This window comes from Acromyrmex echinatior, chromosome 5 (genome assembly GCF_024713525.1).
Source record: "Acromyrmex echinatior isolate Ae372 chromosome 5, ASM2471352v2, whole genome shotgun sequence".
NCBI lineage: Eukaryota > Metazoa > Arthropoda > Insecta > Hymenoptera > Formicidae > Acromyrmex > Acromyrmex echinatior.
The window spans coordinates 8842281-8858803 of NC_141856.1; the positions used below are offsets into that span (position 1 = coordinate 8842281).

Below are 16523 nucleotides of genomic sequence, written 5' to 3' on the forward strand. Positions count from 1 at the left end.
ATATTGAATAGATTAGTAATTTAGAATTAAATTATTTTATTAGGTGTTGGAATTAATTCGTAGCGTTTTACAAGTGATGGGAAGTACTTTCATTAATGTATTTTTTAATGCTCATGTGAAATAAATAACATTCTTTCATTAAAAACGCTACGAATTAATTCCAACACCTAATAAGTTTAATATCCTTTTAACCTTTAAAACGTGAGCTATTTTTTAATTACGGCTTTTCCTGAGTAAAATTTGTTATAATTTATTTTTTATTATATCTCTTGCCTCAAAATATAACATTGTTTCAGAGCCGCTATAATCCTTTTCCGTAAAAATTAATACGCAAACAAGAAAAAATTTATTTTTTAAGCAAAATTTAGTTTAATACCGTCTTTAGTGAAAATTTTACCGTTTCAGAGAATTTCCGATAAAATGATAGGATTTTGAAGGAAGAACAAAGATTGTAAATTTATAAAAGTGTCGATGTGCTTTAGTTTTTTGCAAAAGTAAGTACGTACTTATCGCTTTTCAATCCGCTACTCGATCGTAAACAAACTTGTAAACATCTCTACTAGTGATCGAGCTTTATCTAATTGTGCCCAAGTGTGCGTCTATTGATTCATGTGAGAACACAGGTGTACATAGACTGATACAATGTATCTTTCACTCAATCAACATTCTTGTATCAAGTGCTCGATTAGTCTAACATTTCAATTCGTATTATGTTAGATATACCAATTAATCATGTGTTATGGTTTAATATAAATTTCTTTTCAATCCTTCAGGAATTTTGAAAGAGACCACATATAATTTTCTTCTGGAAAATGTTTAAAATAAAATTTACATAATATTTATTAATTACATTTTTAATGTCAAATGAGCACATTGAAATGCTCGTTTACATGCCGTTATTATAATAGCACTATAGATTGTATAGTGCTTTTTATCTTTAATCAACAGATGTAATTAATTATGACAAATGACTACATATTGAAACTAATTTTCGACAATATGTAAATAACATGCAATTAATTAAATGTTGTTAAATGTTACGCAACAAGCGAATCGTAATACATCAAGACTCTCATCGCTCCGCAAATTGTTCATCACATCTTTTGATATTAATATTGATAATATGACGCACGTTATCACTTTTATTATACAAATGCTCTAACAAAGAAATTCTCTTTTTTTTATGAAAAACATTTAACACTATATATTCTAGATTTTGTGAACATATTTCGAGCACAATAGCGTATTCTAGAAACGCTAGGAATGTAAATGCTACAAAAAAACATCTCTCTCTCTCTCTCTCTCTCTCTCTCTATCGAGAAATACTCTTACATATTCTTCTCTTTCGTACGCTTTGAAATGTCACATTTTATCATGTAAAAAACATTGTGTCTCGCATGACCGCGTTTCCCTAAGTGCGTTTTACGTTTGCCTTTGTTGTCCAGTTTTCTATCTCTGTTTTGACATGTAGGAACCGTATTGCTCTTAGTGATGTATTGTCCGAATTGGCAGCGCAAGTCAATTCGTATTGTACTGCACAAAGCAATTGAATCGAATTCTCAAAAGAATCTTTATTGAATTTACTACATCGTTTATCGCTATCCAATGGCTTTTACCGCAATCGTGTGCAAGTTTTCAAATGGTACTTTAGTATTTCCAAGCTGACAAATCGCCAAAGCAATATTGGTGAGTTTCTTAATTTGCAATTAGGGACACGACGTGATGCGAATTTAGACGCGACATATTACATCCAATTCGTGGGTACCCAGCCAATTTTTCAAACTCACATCAAAACTTTTAAAATTAGCTATTATGTAAATATTTCATTATTTTATTTTAATAAAAATACTATTTTACGTAAATAATTAGATACATTTTATTCCATTTCTTTTCAATAAATTTTATCGGACATTTTTATTTAATCTCGTAAATAAACATAAAGCATAACTAAAAATCATTTTTAATACTTTTAAAAAAATTTAGGAATATTAAATATTGTAAAATTTTAAAAAGTAAAATAATGAAAGAAATATTAGTTTAAATAAATATAAATTGTTCAATAATGATGTAGGAAAATAGAATAGAAAAGAAGCGATAGCGATACACAAAAAAATTAGAAAACTGCTAAAGACATATTTTTATTAAGAAATAATAAATTAATGCTAACTCAGACATTACTAGTTTTTTTATGAGTTCAAGATATACGGGTTTGAAACAGTTCCGTAAGAAAACTACGTTGCAAGTAGTTATAAATTTTGCTAATAAAGATTTACTACAAACCGAAGAAATATTGTCGATATGTTGCGGCTGTAATTATTTGAAGAGTTGCTCGTAAATCGCCCAAGAAAAATGAAGATAGATATGGCTGGAACGTGTTCCCGAACGTATTAAAAGTTTCAACACCTTGTTTAATTGTATAGTAGGAGTATCGTATCTACTAGAAGCTCGAGAAAAAGATCTTTCTTATATAAAATGTCGAATATTCTTTAAAAAATGTTGGATTTAATTTAATAAATTTATTTAATATTTGAAATATTAAAAATTTATTAATTTTCTTTTACTTAAACGTTTCAGTTTTTTAAATCTTTTTTTCTATATTTTTACTTCGTGTTTTTAAATTTTGATATTTTCAAACTCTTTTTCAAATTTTTATTTGATAAAATCTTATAAATATTTAAAGTTTCAATTAAAATTAAATATTCATAACTTATATCTTTATATACAATATATTTAGTTTACAATATATTTTTCGGCTACTTAATCATCAAATTCTTATGTTAAAAGTTTTTTATCTATTATGATTTAGAATCATTGACAATGGCGTTAAAAACCTTGAACTATTGCAAGAGAAAGCTACTACACGTATTAAAGTGCGTCGAAGCTCTTAATGGACTCGTCGCTTATTTTCTGCACCACAATTTTCGATCAATATTCGTTTATATGAGCGTCACTCTTTAACTCGCGTCATATAACTATGGGACAAGGTAAATAGAAAGAGGCAGAGTCGCAGCAAAGTCGCGAATGAAATTACAAAGGGGAAGTAAAACGGCAAATAGCTAGCGGGCGTTCGTAAAAGTGGAAAACGCCTGGAAATGTTCCGTAACGTGCGCACAGCGACGACCGAAAATAACCATCGCGATCCTGAAATGACGAATTAACTTTGTGACGCGACCACCAACAGTGTCATATAAAAAACTTTATAAAATGGTTTCCTAAGCTGACCACCATGCTTTCATCGTAAATTTATGGATAATCTTCTGCATTATGTAAACAAAGAACACTCATATAGCTACAGTAATTCTAGCAAAAAAACACTCCGATACGAAAATCCGTTTTATCCATAAAATGGAGCATACTCGAAAATAAGATGAGTTCTGTTACTTCATCATCTTCCCAGGCAATCTTTTCAGTAAATAGATCATTTCAACAGGATACTTACATACTTATATATTTACGGTAAAATTGAGATGGATCTGTCATATAAATATTTCAGATTTTATAAGGATCGAAAGTACACATACATACTGGCACATTTAAATTCATTCATTATAAAATCATTCATTATAAAATCATTCATTATAAAATTTATCTACGTTAATAATACTCATATTATACAATAATGTGTGTATTAATACTCAGTAAATGAAAAAGGAGATATTTCCATTAATAAATTTATTTTAAAAATAATTAATACACACAAAATATTTTATAATTAACCCGTGTGTTCTTTTATATGTTCAATTTTATAATCATAAACTTATGTGGAATTTGTCAAATTTATCTTATAAAGTATTTCCCAAATTTTATAAAAATTTTCGAAGTCCTTTTTGCAGATATTTTTCGTCTCAAATACAACATCATACTTATTGCGCTCGCGTGACGCGATACCTTTACGTTTGATGTTCAATAGCGCAACTTTCAAGTCAACAGAGATGAGCGAATTTGTTGTTATTTTATGCTATTGTGAAAACTGGGTTCTGCAATGTTTCCAGATGCATAACGCGTTCGTAGAGATTACATTTTCAAAGTTGAGTCGCGGATTTCTGTATGTCTATTCCATTCGAAAAGTTTCGTGTGACGTTCCCGCGAAAATAATGCAGAATCAACGAAACTTAATGCTTATCGATTTAATATTTACATATCTTGTTTTTCAAATTTATTATTTTTGAGCTACGTTCTAACGCAAAACAGTGGCATATTTGATTTCAAAAATATATTTTTAATGTTAAAAGTTTTCATAATATTGATATTAAACTGTGTCATTCTAATAGCAATTTCGAGCACTTTTCAATCAAACTTTTTGCAGCAATGGTCCAAGTGCTGTCAAGCTGCTATTGTTAAAAGGCTCTTCATAGACGAAGCTGTTGTTAGCGATTAGTGTTGGAAACTACGTTGCCAGTAACGTGCCAATGAAGGGTGCTCGAGACTGTCAAGGAGCGTAGCGACGGTCCTAAGTGCAACATAATGGACGGCCACCACTATTTACAGATCGCTACATGGGTCAAATTCTCCTTAAGCATACGTGTTTACATAGGATGTTCAATAATGATCACATTGAATAAACAAGAAGATTTTTTTATTTACTAAGAACAAAAATAGCTCATCTTTAACAAAGATGTCAAAATGTCACTATTCTTTTAAAGCCTTTGTAATGAATAATGAAAAAAGTAAGAGATAATAAATTAAATCTTAAGGATGCAAAAAATTAAATTATTCTGTTAATTAAATGTAAAATTTACTTTACATAAAAGCGTATTTATTATATTTTAAGGGTGTGAGAAAATAAATTCTTATTACTTCTTTTAAGAATTATAAATAAAAGTCTCAAGTGCATTCTTAATAAAAATCCATACTTTTAAAAATATATTCATAAAAATTTATCACAATTCTTTGTAAATATTTATAAATGACATATTTTTTTATATCTTGTCATCAACAACTGTAGCTAGGTATATAAACGACATATTCCATTTTTTGTAAAGAATTAATATCAGCCTATGTGATGTAGAAAAATTACAGACGTTCTATACATCAAAAATTATTACGACTGGTATAATGCAAACATTACTTTCCAACGACCATCGTAAAAGATTTACCACGAATGAAGCTTCGCAGAACGTCCAACCCCTCTTTGAGAGAACCATTCGGAGAGTAAGTTTAGTCGATCTCATCTCGTGGCAGGAATCTTAACTGAGTGAGTCGAGTTTCTCAAAGAGCATTAGCGGAGATACTAATTTTATTCCGTGCTAATTTCCCCACCAGGCAATTAAGATTATGAGATGTCGAGACTCGCCATTCTCAATGATCTTCCGATGAAAGGTAAGAACGTCAAAAAGTATTTCGACGATGCGAGGAAATTGTGATTTTAATTCTGATTAAATTTATAATTAATCACAAATTAGGCATAATATCCGTGAATAAATATTTTTATTTGAGAGAGAGAGAGAGAGAGAGAGAGAGAGAGAGAGAGAGAGAGAGAGAGAGAAAGAAAGAGAGAAAGAGAGCTGAGAATTGGAGTTCGACTAAATTTTAATTAAATTTTCTTTACATTTGTAGAATTTTCGGAGTTCATTATCAACGAAAAAGAAATACAAACTTTAATAATATTTATAGTGTAGTATTTTATCTATAATATGATTTTGAAATAATAAAATAATTCGAAAAATCTTATGAATCAGAGATCTAAGAAAAAAAGTTATGAATTTAAGAAGTCGTCAAAAAATTCAGCATCACATTATGTTATTTCATATTTATACACTTATTAATATAATAATTTATATACTAATTTTAAAATTTTATGTCATTCGAGACCAGCACGAAACTGTAGATCCCACATAACTTTTATAAAAAAGTCCGTACTACGGATGGGTACAATTATTATTCCCAGAAAGACTAGAATTTTCTACCTATAAAAATTAAAATTCTAGGAAATCTTTGAGGAAGAGAGAGATCAAAACTTATTCTGAGCTATCGCGCCAATGATGATAATGAATTTTAAAACCTTAGGAGGAGACAGAGAGATATCACTTAAATATTTAATATTAAAATAAAGTCGTAATGGCTCTAACGTTATGGCTAAAAATTTAAGTTCCCAAGAATTTCCTGAAAAAATTAATTGCAATAATTAAATTATTATGTATATTGTACTATATTACTTTATTATAATAATCGCATTTATATTACTTTATTTTTAATTAAAATTTATAATTGCAGTGTAATGTAATCTGTAATTCTTCTTGCAACATTGCTAGTTTGCATTGCTTGATCGAAGTAGTATAAGACTATGTAAGCACTTAGAACGACCTCGTGTAAAAGAGAGTCAACAAGTATCGCGCTTGTGTCCCTGGTAGAGCATAAAAGTAGCTGCGTATATATCGTGTTAGGAAAATATCGGAGAGAAAAGAGCAGCATCTGCCTATATGATACTTTACAGCGTTTCGCTTCACGCTTGTTGCGTTACACGTGGAACTTTCTCCAAGAGGCTTTTTACAGTTTTGATCCTTGAGATCTCTGTGACGATTACAAATAGCCGTGCTATTATTGGACAATAATTTTCTCCCCTTTTTTTTACAGGTGTGTACTTATTTGATGTATTATTTTTATAAAACTTCAAGATTAAGTGATTTCTAATTTTTTATATAAATACATTGAACAAAATTCGATTTCTGCAAAGAAACTAAAAACAAAGGTTTACATTGTATAAATGTAATAAAATTTATTTAAAAAATGGATCATAATTAATTATTGTATAAAATCTTTTAATTATTGTTGAGTTTAAAAAATATAAGCAAATATATACAAAATCACTTTATATATTTTAATTAAATTAAAAGCTTACATATTTAGAAAGGTAAAGTAATAAATGTAACAACACAAATCATTGTTTTCTAATAGTCAATTATATTTAATAATTGGGTGTATTAGAATAAATGATAATAGATTAATAAATGAAAATAGATTAATAAGGCCATATATTAATCGATTTTTTTATTAAAAATTGATCACTTTCTGATCTTTCCTTGCATTACTTTATCAATATCTTGCAACAAAAACATTTAATGTCATCATGTATCATTCCATTATATTGTAGTATCCGTAGAAATTATAAGATAAATGTAGAAATCGGGCACAATAAAAATAAAACGAGATCGAAGCGAAGCAATACGCTGACAGCGTTCTAGTAAAAACGGTTCCTTTTATGACCGCATCTTTTGTCGGCAAAAGTAGCATAAACCGTTTCTAGTACATCAATAAAAGATAGTCAGTTGCTTACGCGAAGCGCTTTCGTAAAATCCTACGATATACAGAACGCAATAGAGAAAATGTCTTAAATTGAGCAGCGAAATACAACTTTTTCGTGCCTCACAAATTCAAGTTACAAGAACATTGCTCGATGGTCATACATTTTGTATATACGTGTTGTTAAAAAGAGGAATTTTCTATGGTTTCACGATTATATTTTCACTATATTCAAATAAAAAAAATTAACTATTATGTACATTTAGATAATGAGATATTATTGGAAATCAAAATATCTTAAAAGAATAAGGTCTAAATTATGATAATAAATATTTTTATTTTATAATATTTGTAATAATTTATTACAAATATGATTACAATTTTTTTGCTAGCGTAAAAGAATTTTTTAACACGACCTTTCTTTAATTTTATTTGTCTCTTAAATTTTTTATTATTATTTGAATAATTTTTTTATTTATAATATACATATTGTATTTAAAAATGTCTATTTTTATATTTAAATAAATTGTAACTATAAAATCTTGATTGATGTTTAATTATACATTTATTATAGATTTATTAGAATTATTATAGATTTATTAGAATTATACATTTATTATACGTTTATTATAGATTCTCACGATCTTTGGAAAAATTAAGTAAAATTGTTATATATGTAAATATTTTTTTTATTATATACATATTTGTAAGTATATTTATATTATAATTATTTACTATATACAGAAATGTTAAGTTATCAAACTTGTGTACAAAAATACAAACGCAATATTTTATCTTATGAACACAAATGACTATTGCAACGAGAAGTTACATTAGCACTGTCGATCATATGGCTTTCACCGCAGGGCGCGAATGGTCGGCGCCGATATGACGTGATGACGACGTTACACATAGTCATCATTGTCCATCGACGTGATACATACAGTGCCCTGATCAATGTTGACCACCAGCGGTTCACCCCGCGGGAAACGAAAACGAGAATGTAGCTATCTTAATGGAAGGTAATAGTGCGTGGACGAGGACAGTCTTAAGAAATATAGCAGCACGTCCGATTGCTGAGATAAAAGGATCTGTACGGTAGCAACATTCGAGAGACGTGACCCTTCGACCTCTTGAAATTTCATATGACCTTTGAATTATTCTTTTAGAAATAAAAAAAAATCCTAACAAGAAAAAGTCAAGATAATCATGAAAAAGTCTCTCGTAATGAGATGTATAAAAATAGATACTTGAAAATTTTACACAATTTATGCTTTTATTACAAATCGTTGATGTTTGCGTTTATGCATGTATACATTACCTTGATATTACAATTTTCAGTCTACAACTTAATATTTTTTGCAACAATACTGATGTTGACATTCGGATATAGCCATTTGATCACGGCTACGATAACATCAGGATTTCTATAGCTAAGCTTGCAATCTAGCAGCAGAACTCAACAGAGCAGCTCTTTTTTCAACGAAATATATATTAAAAATACTTTTCGTATTCATATTATCCCCTCGTTGGCTTTATTATGGCGCTAGTGATTTCTCTTAATGATGAAACTATTTTCGGCTTCTTAAACGCGAAAAATCACGTATTTTGACACAGATGGGATCGAACCCGGATTTATAGATCGCGAGTCAATCGCATCATTTCGCAGTTTCAAGCCTCTCGACGCTTCAGTATATGTTCTTAAATTTACGCTTTTAAATTGTACAATTCTCAAAATCAAATATTTTTTATAAACGATTAGATTCTAAGACTTTCAACGAACAAATGTTTAATTTTATTAATGCTTGCATTGTAAAGTGTTGAGAAAATGTTTATTTTACTCAGAAATATAAATTAGTTTTATCACACAAATAATCTTCATTGCAATAACGTCCCTAAACAGTTTTTTTGGACAAATGATATCCTTGTGCTATCTAAATCATTACTAGGTCATCACTGATAAAACTTTACATTGCATTTGTGAAGAAACAAATTTTACTTTTATTGCGTCTCTGAGAAAAAGTTTACTCCGATTTCAAAATGAGACCTTCTATTTTCTCGACAAGATAAGTAGTTAGATTCGATAAAAGGCCGCGTGCGAAGTTTCGCCGCGACAGCTTGCCTCGATTTCTAAAAGTTGTCCAGGTGGAACGATTGAAGTCCCTCAAGATACTTTTAATATCTCGACGAGGGTAAACTCATAGTCACGGTTGCGTGAAATTTCTCTTCTTTTTTTTCTCCAAGGCCGAACGAGGGGTAGAAAATTGGGACTCGCACAAAGAGGAAGTGCGGGCAAATGCAAGAGCGGATATTGAATTAATCAATCGGGAGAGTTCTGTAAAAATGAATGAAGAAGCGAATTAAGAGAACATATAAGATATATTGAGAATAAAATATCGAGTATCGAAAATTTTGTTTGACAGAAGTAGAAAAGATACTGCAGGGTAGTTCTATTAATAGAATTTCAGAAACCCCCTGTAGCGCTGTTTTCCACGTACCGATAGAAGTACGCGATAAAGCTTTCGGTGTGCAAGAGAGTCAATCACAGTCGAAGTTTTTTCTTTTAACTCCCTTCCAACTTCAAAGAAAAATTGTTGTTAATATTGTTCTAATAAATTGATCTTTTATATGTAATATTTTTATATCTAGCAGTTATTTTTTTGTAAAAAGGAATATTATTTAGACATATTTTTTGTTATTAGAATATAAAACATATAAAGTTAATAAAATTGTTTATAGTGCTTTTATTAAAAATATAAAAATTATAAGAAAATAAAATTATTATTTTGATATTTTGGAAATAGCTATAGCATAATTTGCAGAATCAGATATGTATAAATTCGTACAAAATATTTAAGCACTATAATTTGCTTTGATCGAATAAAGGAATTCTCTTATTTTATTTAATTACATTTATTTTCATCGATCCAAATTTATATTATATTGAAAATAGTTATAGTTTTCCAAAAAATTATTTATTAATAAAAGATTATAATTAATTTATATAATCATATAACACCTCGTTAATGTACTTTTATTTATTATCACTAAAATTAAAAATAAAAGGTACAAATTAATTATATAAAAATAAATTTTCCGAAAATTAGCAACATAAAGGTGAAAGATTTAATGTACACTTCTCTTTATAATTTTGTTTTAATCTTAAGATAACTTGAATTGTTAAACTGAATCCTGGAAAGAACTAAAATGCAAATGATGCAGTTACAGTTTTTAATCTTATTCACACCACATGCTTTTTTCTCGAGAAGCTTTTTCATGAATGTCTCGATAACGATCTGTGTCTCAGAATCCGTAAAAGACTTTGAATCAAAGGAAAAGCAACATTCGACATCATTCAAAGAAACGGAATATCAGCTATCCAACACTGGTTGTTTGTCACTATTACAGACTTATTTGATTTTGAAAGAATATAACGCCGATGAAAACAGATAGACTCCAATAAATACTCAACATGATTAAAAGTATGCATGTGACATATTTGTTTGAAAAAATTTTTGAATCTTATATTTTATTAACAATACTTTAATGCTATAAATGTATAAAATAAATATTGTAAGTATTATGAACGTGATATAAAATACATTATAAAATGTAAAACCCTTATAAATCAAATACAGCGCTCATGTAAATGTTTTGTGCAGAAGTATATCTGTTTTATATTTACGTTTTGCTCGCAAAACGTAAATGTTTGCGTAAACAATCAAGCAGAAATCAAGAACTTGCACGTTCCAGTTATTATTTCTAGTTACCTCGTGCAGTTTTCTGTACACTTTTTTCATCGTCCACGTACAAGAGAATAATCCAATGTCTGTTTTACCATTTTGATCCATGTTAACTCGTCAAATAATACAATACGTCGATACGAAGTGATAATATTTTTTATATATAATTTACAAAAGATTGCAAGAATTAAATTGCGCCGATAGAGACATATATATATATATATATATATATATATATATATATAGATATATATAATTATCCCTACAGAGTATTTATAGTAAACGTGGACGTAATACTTTTAAAAATTATTTCCTAAAAATTATTGAATTTCCACAGACTGTTAATTGCTTAACAAAAAATCTGTCGAATATCATGTTTTTCTATACCGGTTCTATGTGTTATTCGTCCATGTTTATTACTTCACGAGAGGTGAAAAATTACATTTCTCGTAAAAAAAAATAACGCAGCGAATACACGCAGATTACAAGCACTTGTTTCACATACAATCACCTTTATTACAGTCATCATCAGCTCTTTTCGTCTTTCGTTCTATTTTCTAGATAATCTCTAGATTGTAAAATTAAAGTTAATTTTCGAACTTGAAAATTAATTCTTAATGTTTGAGTCCAGTCAGCTGGTTTGTCTGGAGTATCATTAATAACACTTTTACGACGATCGAAGCGAAAGCTAATTTGAAGGACAAAAGAGACACAGCCAGGATTAAATCCAGTTTCTGAGCCGCCCACGATATCAAGGAACGTCATCCATGGCAAAAGGCACACATGCATGTCAAGAGCTTAAAACCGCCCCCGATGGCTTCTCGTGATACGCAAGGGCTGTTTATTAATATCGTATCCGTCGGAATATACGGCTCTACTGCTTTGTATAAATTAGCGCAGTGGGGCGCGCTTAACAAGCTCTGGACGAGGTGGCGCGCTCCTGAAATACGATATCAGGGCTGACCGTCTACTATAACGAGGACATATGCCCACTTATTTCCTCTCTCGTAGATCCAACTTGGCGCGCGCACAGACAAGGTCAAGACTACATCAAAAGTGTGAGAGATTGTACATTTTGGGCACATCCCATCTAATACGTTGTATCTCCGCGCGGTTACTGAGTATCATCGCAATATGTTATGAAATCCAAAGATATTAACATTTAAGAGCAACAACAAATATTATTATCTTTATTCATTTTTGTTTGCAACAAAATAATTATTTTTATTTTCAATTGTATTTTAATAAATATCTGATAATAAAATTGTCAATCTTCGAAATCTTTCAAATCTGTAAAATTAGAAATCTGTGAATTTTTGAAACAGTAAATGCGTGATAAAGTTTGAAGATTTTGCAATTGTGTTTTAAGATAAATTCTATTATCATGCTAATTCTTGATAAATATAAACGAAATGAATAATCATCAGCCATTCTTTACTTAAAAGTATACGATATCTCAACTAATAATTATTCAACTTTGTTATGGATTTCAATTGTGTGTTATTTTTAATTCTCGCAATTGTTCTAACGCACACGCGCGTGTGTATGTGTGTGTGTGTTTTATTACAGATATTAACAGAACTCCGAAGAGACGAAAGTAAAATTAAAACTGACGTTTCTCTCCGAAATACTCTATTGATGATGTATCTTAATGAAGAGTCATATTCAAACAACTTAAAAAATTTAATTTTTTAAACAATGATATATGTATAATTTACTTACATGAATCTTGAGATCTGAATCAATGATAAAGAACTAATACTCAAGAACAACGCATTTCATTCGAACTTACGATTCCGAGGCTTTAAGAAAATCCCTGTAGAGAGAGAAAAGATGTAAAATATTCACGCTCTCTTTAGAGGTGAATCCCAGGGGATAGAAGATTTTTCCTAAGTGGACTATTTCGACACTTTACAATATCAAGCAAAAGTAGCGCCATATCTTTGCGTGGATTCATTAAGAAAATCCTTTAGTATAGAGGTGCTAAAGTAGTGGAAAAAACAGCTTCAAAATTAATGCTTTTACTTTACATATATATATATATTAAACTATATATATATATATTTAAATAAATCTACTTTCTAAGTATACTTTTTATAATCAAATATTATATGAGTATTATATAAACCGTGCAAATTGAGCTACAAAAATTATAAAATTAAGTTATAAAATATTTTTTTAAGCGCGAGACATTAAACCTAAACCCATTTATATAAATTTAAAAATTGGAATTGATTTGTGCAATTGATTATTTAATAATTTAACGCTTGCTAAAATGTATATAATCTGCGTATTGAGTATATAAATAATTATTAACTTCTTATATTGTATTGAAGTTATTTTAACTGACTGGATAAACATATTAACTCATTGTTAACTTGTATTTAAAAAAATTTCTTATTTTATAGCTTGACAAATTATAAGCTATTTATAAAATTATTTAACACAGTGTAATTAACCAACTTATTTCATTTCCTGAGTACTTTATTTCCTTCTAGGATCAGTAAATTATAGCACTGAGGATATAAGAAATTCGTGCAATATATTTTATTTTAAATATAATATTTAGTATACTGTTAAGAATCTTATCGCTTCAATTTCTTAACTTCGCATAATTGATCTTAAGAAAAAAATTAACGTAATTTTGCAATAATCAACGAAAAGAGAAGTTATAAAACAATTAAGCAACAAATTCATAATCAAATCATACAATCTTGAAAATATCATGAGATATATTATAAATCTAATTATCATATGATTTCTATTGCATGAATTTATTTCGACAAAGAAAATAGAAGATTTAACAAGTTTTTTTATTAGCCGTTAAATAAAATGTTCTGACAGTTCCAATAATTGTTTTATACTTAAAGAAACTAAAAAGTAAAAATCGGTAATTATACAGATACAATAACGACGAAAAATATTAATTATAGATAATATAGATCATAAATTAATTTTCTAAAAATAAATCTTTCTAGAAATAAAAAAAGAAAAAGTATACATAAATTTAATATTTATATAAATGAAGATTCAAGACAATGTGATGTGAGGAAATTAAGAAAATTGCTTGTTTTTTTTTTTAATTAAAGTATTGTAATTTATAAAATGGACTTTTGAAAGTTAAATACTGAAAATGCGACGGAAGTCGATGATGATCAAATTACAATTCATAGCGTAGCGAACATCCTCTCGACATTAGAATGATGATGAGAAGAATGTCGTCGACGCGCTTTCGGTTTCCATTACGAGGATGCCCATTGCTGGTTGTGTTCCTCCGCATTTTTTCCTCCTCGAACAACTCTTTTCACGCCCGTTTGCCTGGTCCCTTGTAAAAAGCCACGTCGACGGCATTATTGTCCCCACTATTTCTTTCCAGTGACATGCCTTTGCACCTCTGATTTAGCTACCGCACTCGCTATTTTACTATGATCCTATATTTCTAACAGTGAAAGAAATTCTAGAAAGAAAAGAAATTTTTACAAAAAATGCAAATAACACAAGTTTGCTAGAATATTAGTCACATAGCAATCCATATTGACCGAAATTGGAAAAATGATTAATTATATTATTAATATACATATTAATCCAATTGAGAGATTGATAGTTATCACCATATTAAGATGTCAATTAGACTTATCGGATATTGAAAAAAGAAGACAGTGAAACATGAATTTATTACTTGATATCGAATAGACTTTGCTTTAATATATTTTTAATATTTATAAATTTAGTTTAGCGCTGTATAAATTATTTTATTTTAAAAATTATTTATAAAAGTTATAATTGTTTATTTGATAATTGTTATAGAAAACTCAATTGCAAATAGATTACAAATTTAGTTAGAAAAAAATACAGATCCGAAACTCCTTTGAATGTCACATTTTAAGATAGATAAAATTGTTGTTACAAGAAAAAATTTGTAACATTGCATAAATATAAAATTTCAAAGAAATTACACATGGATGTTTCCAATTAGTGGAAATAGATGTTCATTGATGTGTACGGTTGTTTATCGATTGAAATCATACGCACGTGTGACTTCTGAGAGCAACATTTGCCGTAGGACTGACGAGAGTAATCGAATTACTTCGTTTTACTCGCATGTGAGAGTTACGTAATCCTTTTTCACTTGTCGTCGTAATAATTATAGAAATGGAAATAAAATTGCACACTTTTTTTACTAATTAAGTTGCAACCTAAAAACAAGTCATCTAAATGCATCACAGAATTACTTACTTAATTAAAAATTAAATTAACAGAAGAACATCCATAATGTCGTTTCTTTTTTATCACAAAGACATTAATATGTAAAACAGTTGCTTGAATTATTAATACATTGATTTACGAATTATGCAAGCCGTAAAAGAGACCATCGTCAATGCTATACATTATGTAAATGACGCATATAGTTCCAAGCTTACTTTATACACGAAGCGTTTTTGCTGATTTTCTTACATGCTATCTTACAGATGGCAATAAAGATATATATTTTACAAATATATTTTTTATTTGATATTTTTTTCTTTACGATAATTAGAATTTCTTTTAGTAAGATTGAAAAAATCTATAAAATTTTTTTATTGTTATAAGTAAAGAAAAGTTAAAGAGGAAAAATAGAAAAATTGTCAAATTAAAAATTCTAATGTATTTAAATGATTCTATTCTATAAATTGAATGTTTCTAGCGATAGTGTTATATAAATTTATATCAAGTAAAAAATTTGTACGAAGAACTAATTTGTGGGTTTCTGCTCTACACGTTTTGCAAGATAGAATACGAGGAAGTCAACAGCAAAGCACGTATGCTTCAAGTTTAATTCGAGCGACCATGCACAGAATGTTCCTATGATGCTTATCAAGGCAACCAAGATTCCTATCATCTTGGAACAATTCTAGGTTTGCGCCATCATGTTGCTTAACGACCTCTCTTAGATTAGTATTGTGTTTTCATGGCTGCCCGACCATCCTTATTTCAATAATCGAGCTCGCATTAATAGAAAAAAAGCTATTTCTTAGCAAAAGTGAGAGTGACTGATAGTTAAAATTAAAAGTTATTACAATATTTTTCTATATGAACTTTGACGTTGGAATTTTCGATGTATCAATACTTACAAAATTATCGCTAATGGATATGTAATATACATGTTTGTTTAAGAAATTATAGATATCTATATATCTATATAATATAAATAAATCTGTGTATAAAATATATGCTTCGATTCTATTTATTTTGTCGTTATATATTACAATCTTATATTAAATTGAGTCATATATACACATATATATAAATTATGATTTTTCGTTATGATTTTTCGCACTCACTAAGTGTTATCTGAACATAATTGGCCATATGTAAATCGTTATATTTCAGAAACTTACTTAAAATAAAAAGTTTCTTAAAATACAATGATTTTTTTATTTAATTTTTTGATAACTTTTTTGCTGTAGTATTTTGAATCGCGAATTTTTTGGGGCACCCTTTATATATAATTATATATGCATATATGGGAAATCATAAATTAGACAAAGTATTAAAAAGTAT

At 28.6% G+C, this 16523-nt stretch overlaps 1 protein-coding gene across 6 annotated transcripts in view; it reads left to right on the top strand.

The window, feature by feature from the left end:
- The window catches only part of unc-13-4A (BAI1 associated protein 3), a 102505-nt gene that overhangs the window by 64636 nt on the left and 21346 nt on the right, over positions 1-16523 (top strand). The window lies entirely within an intron of this gene.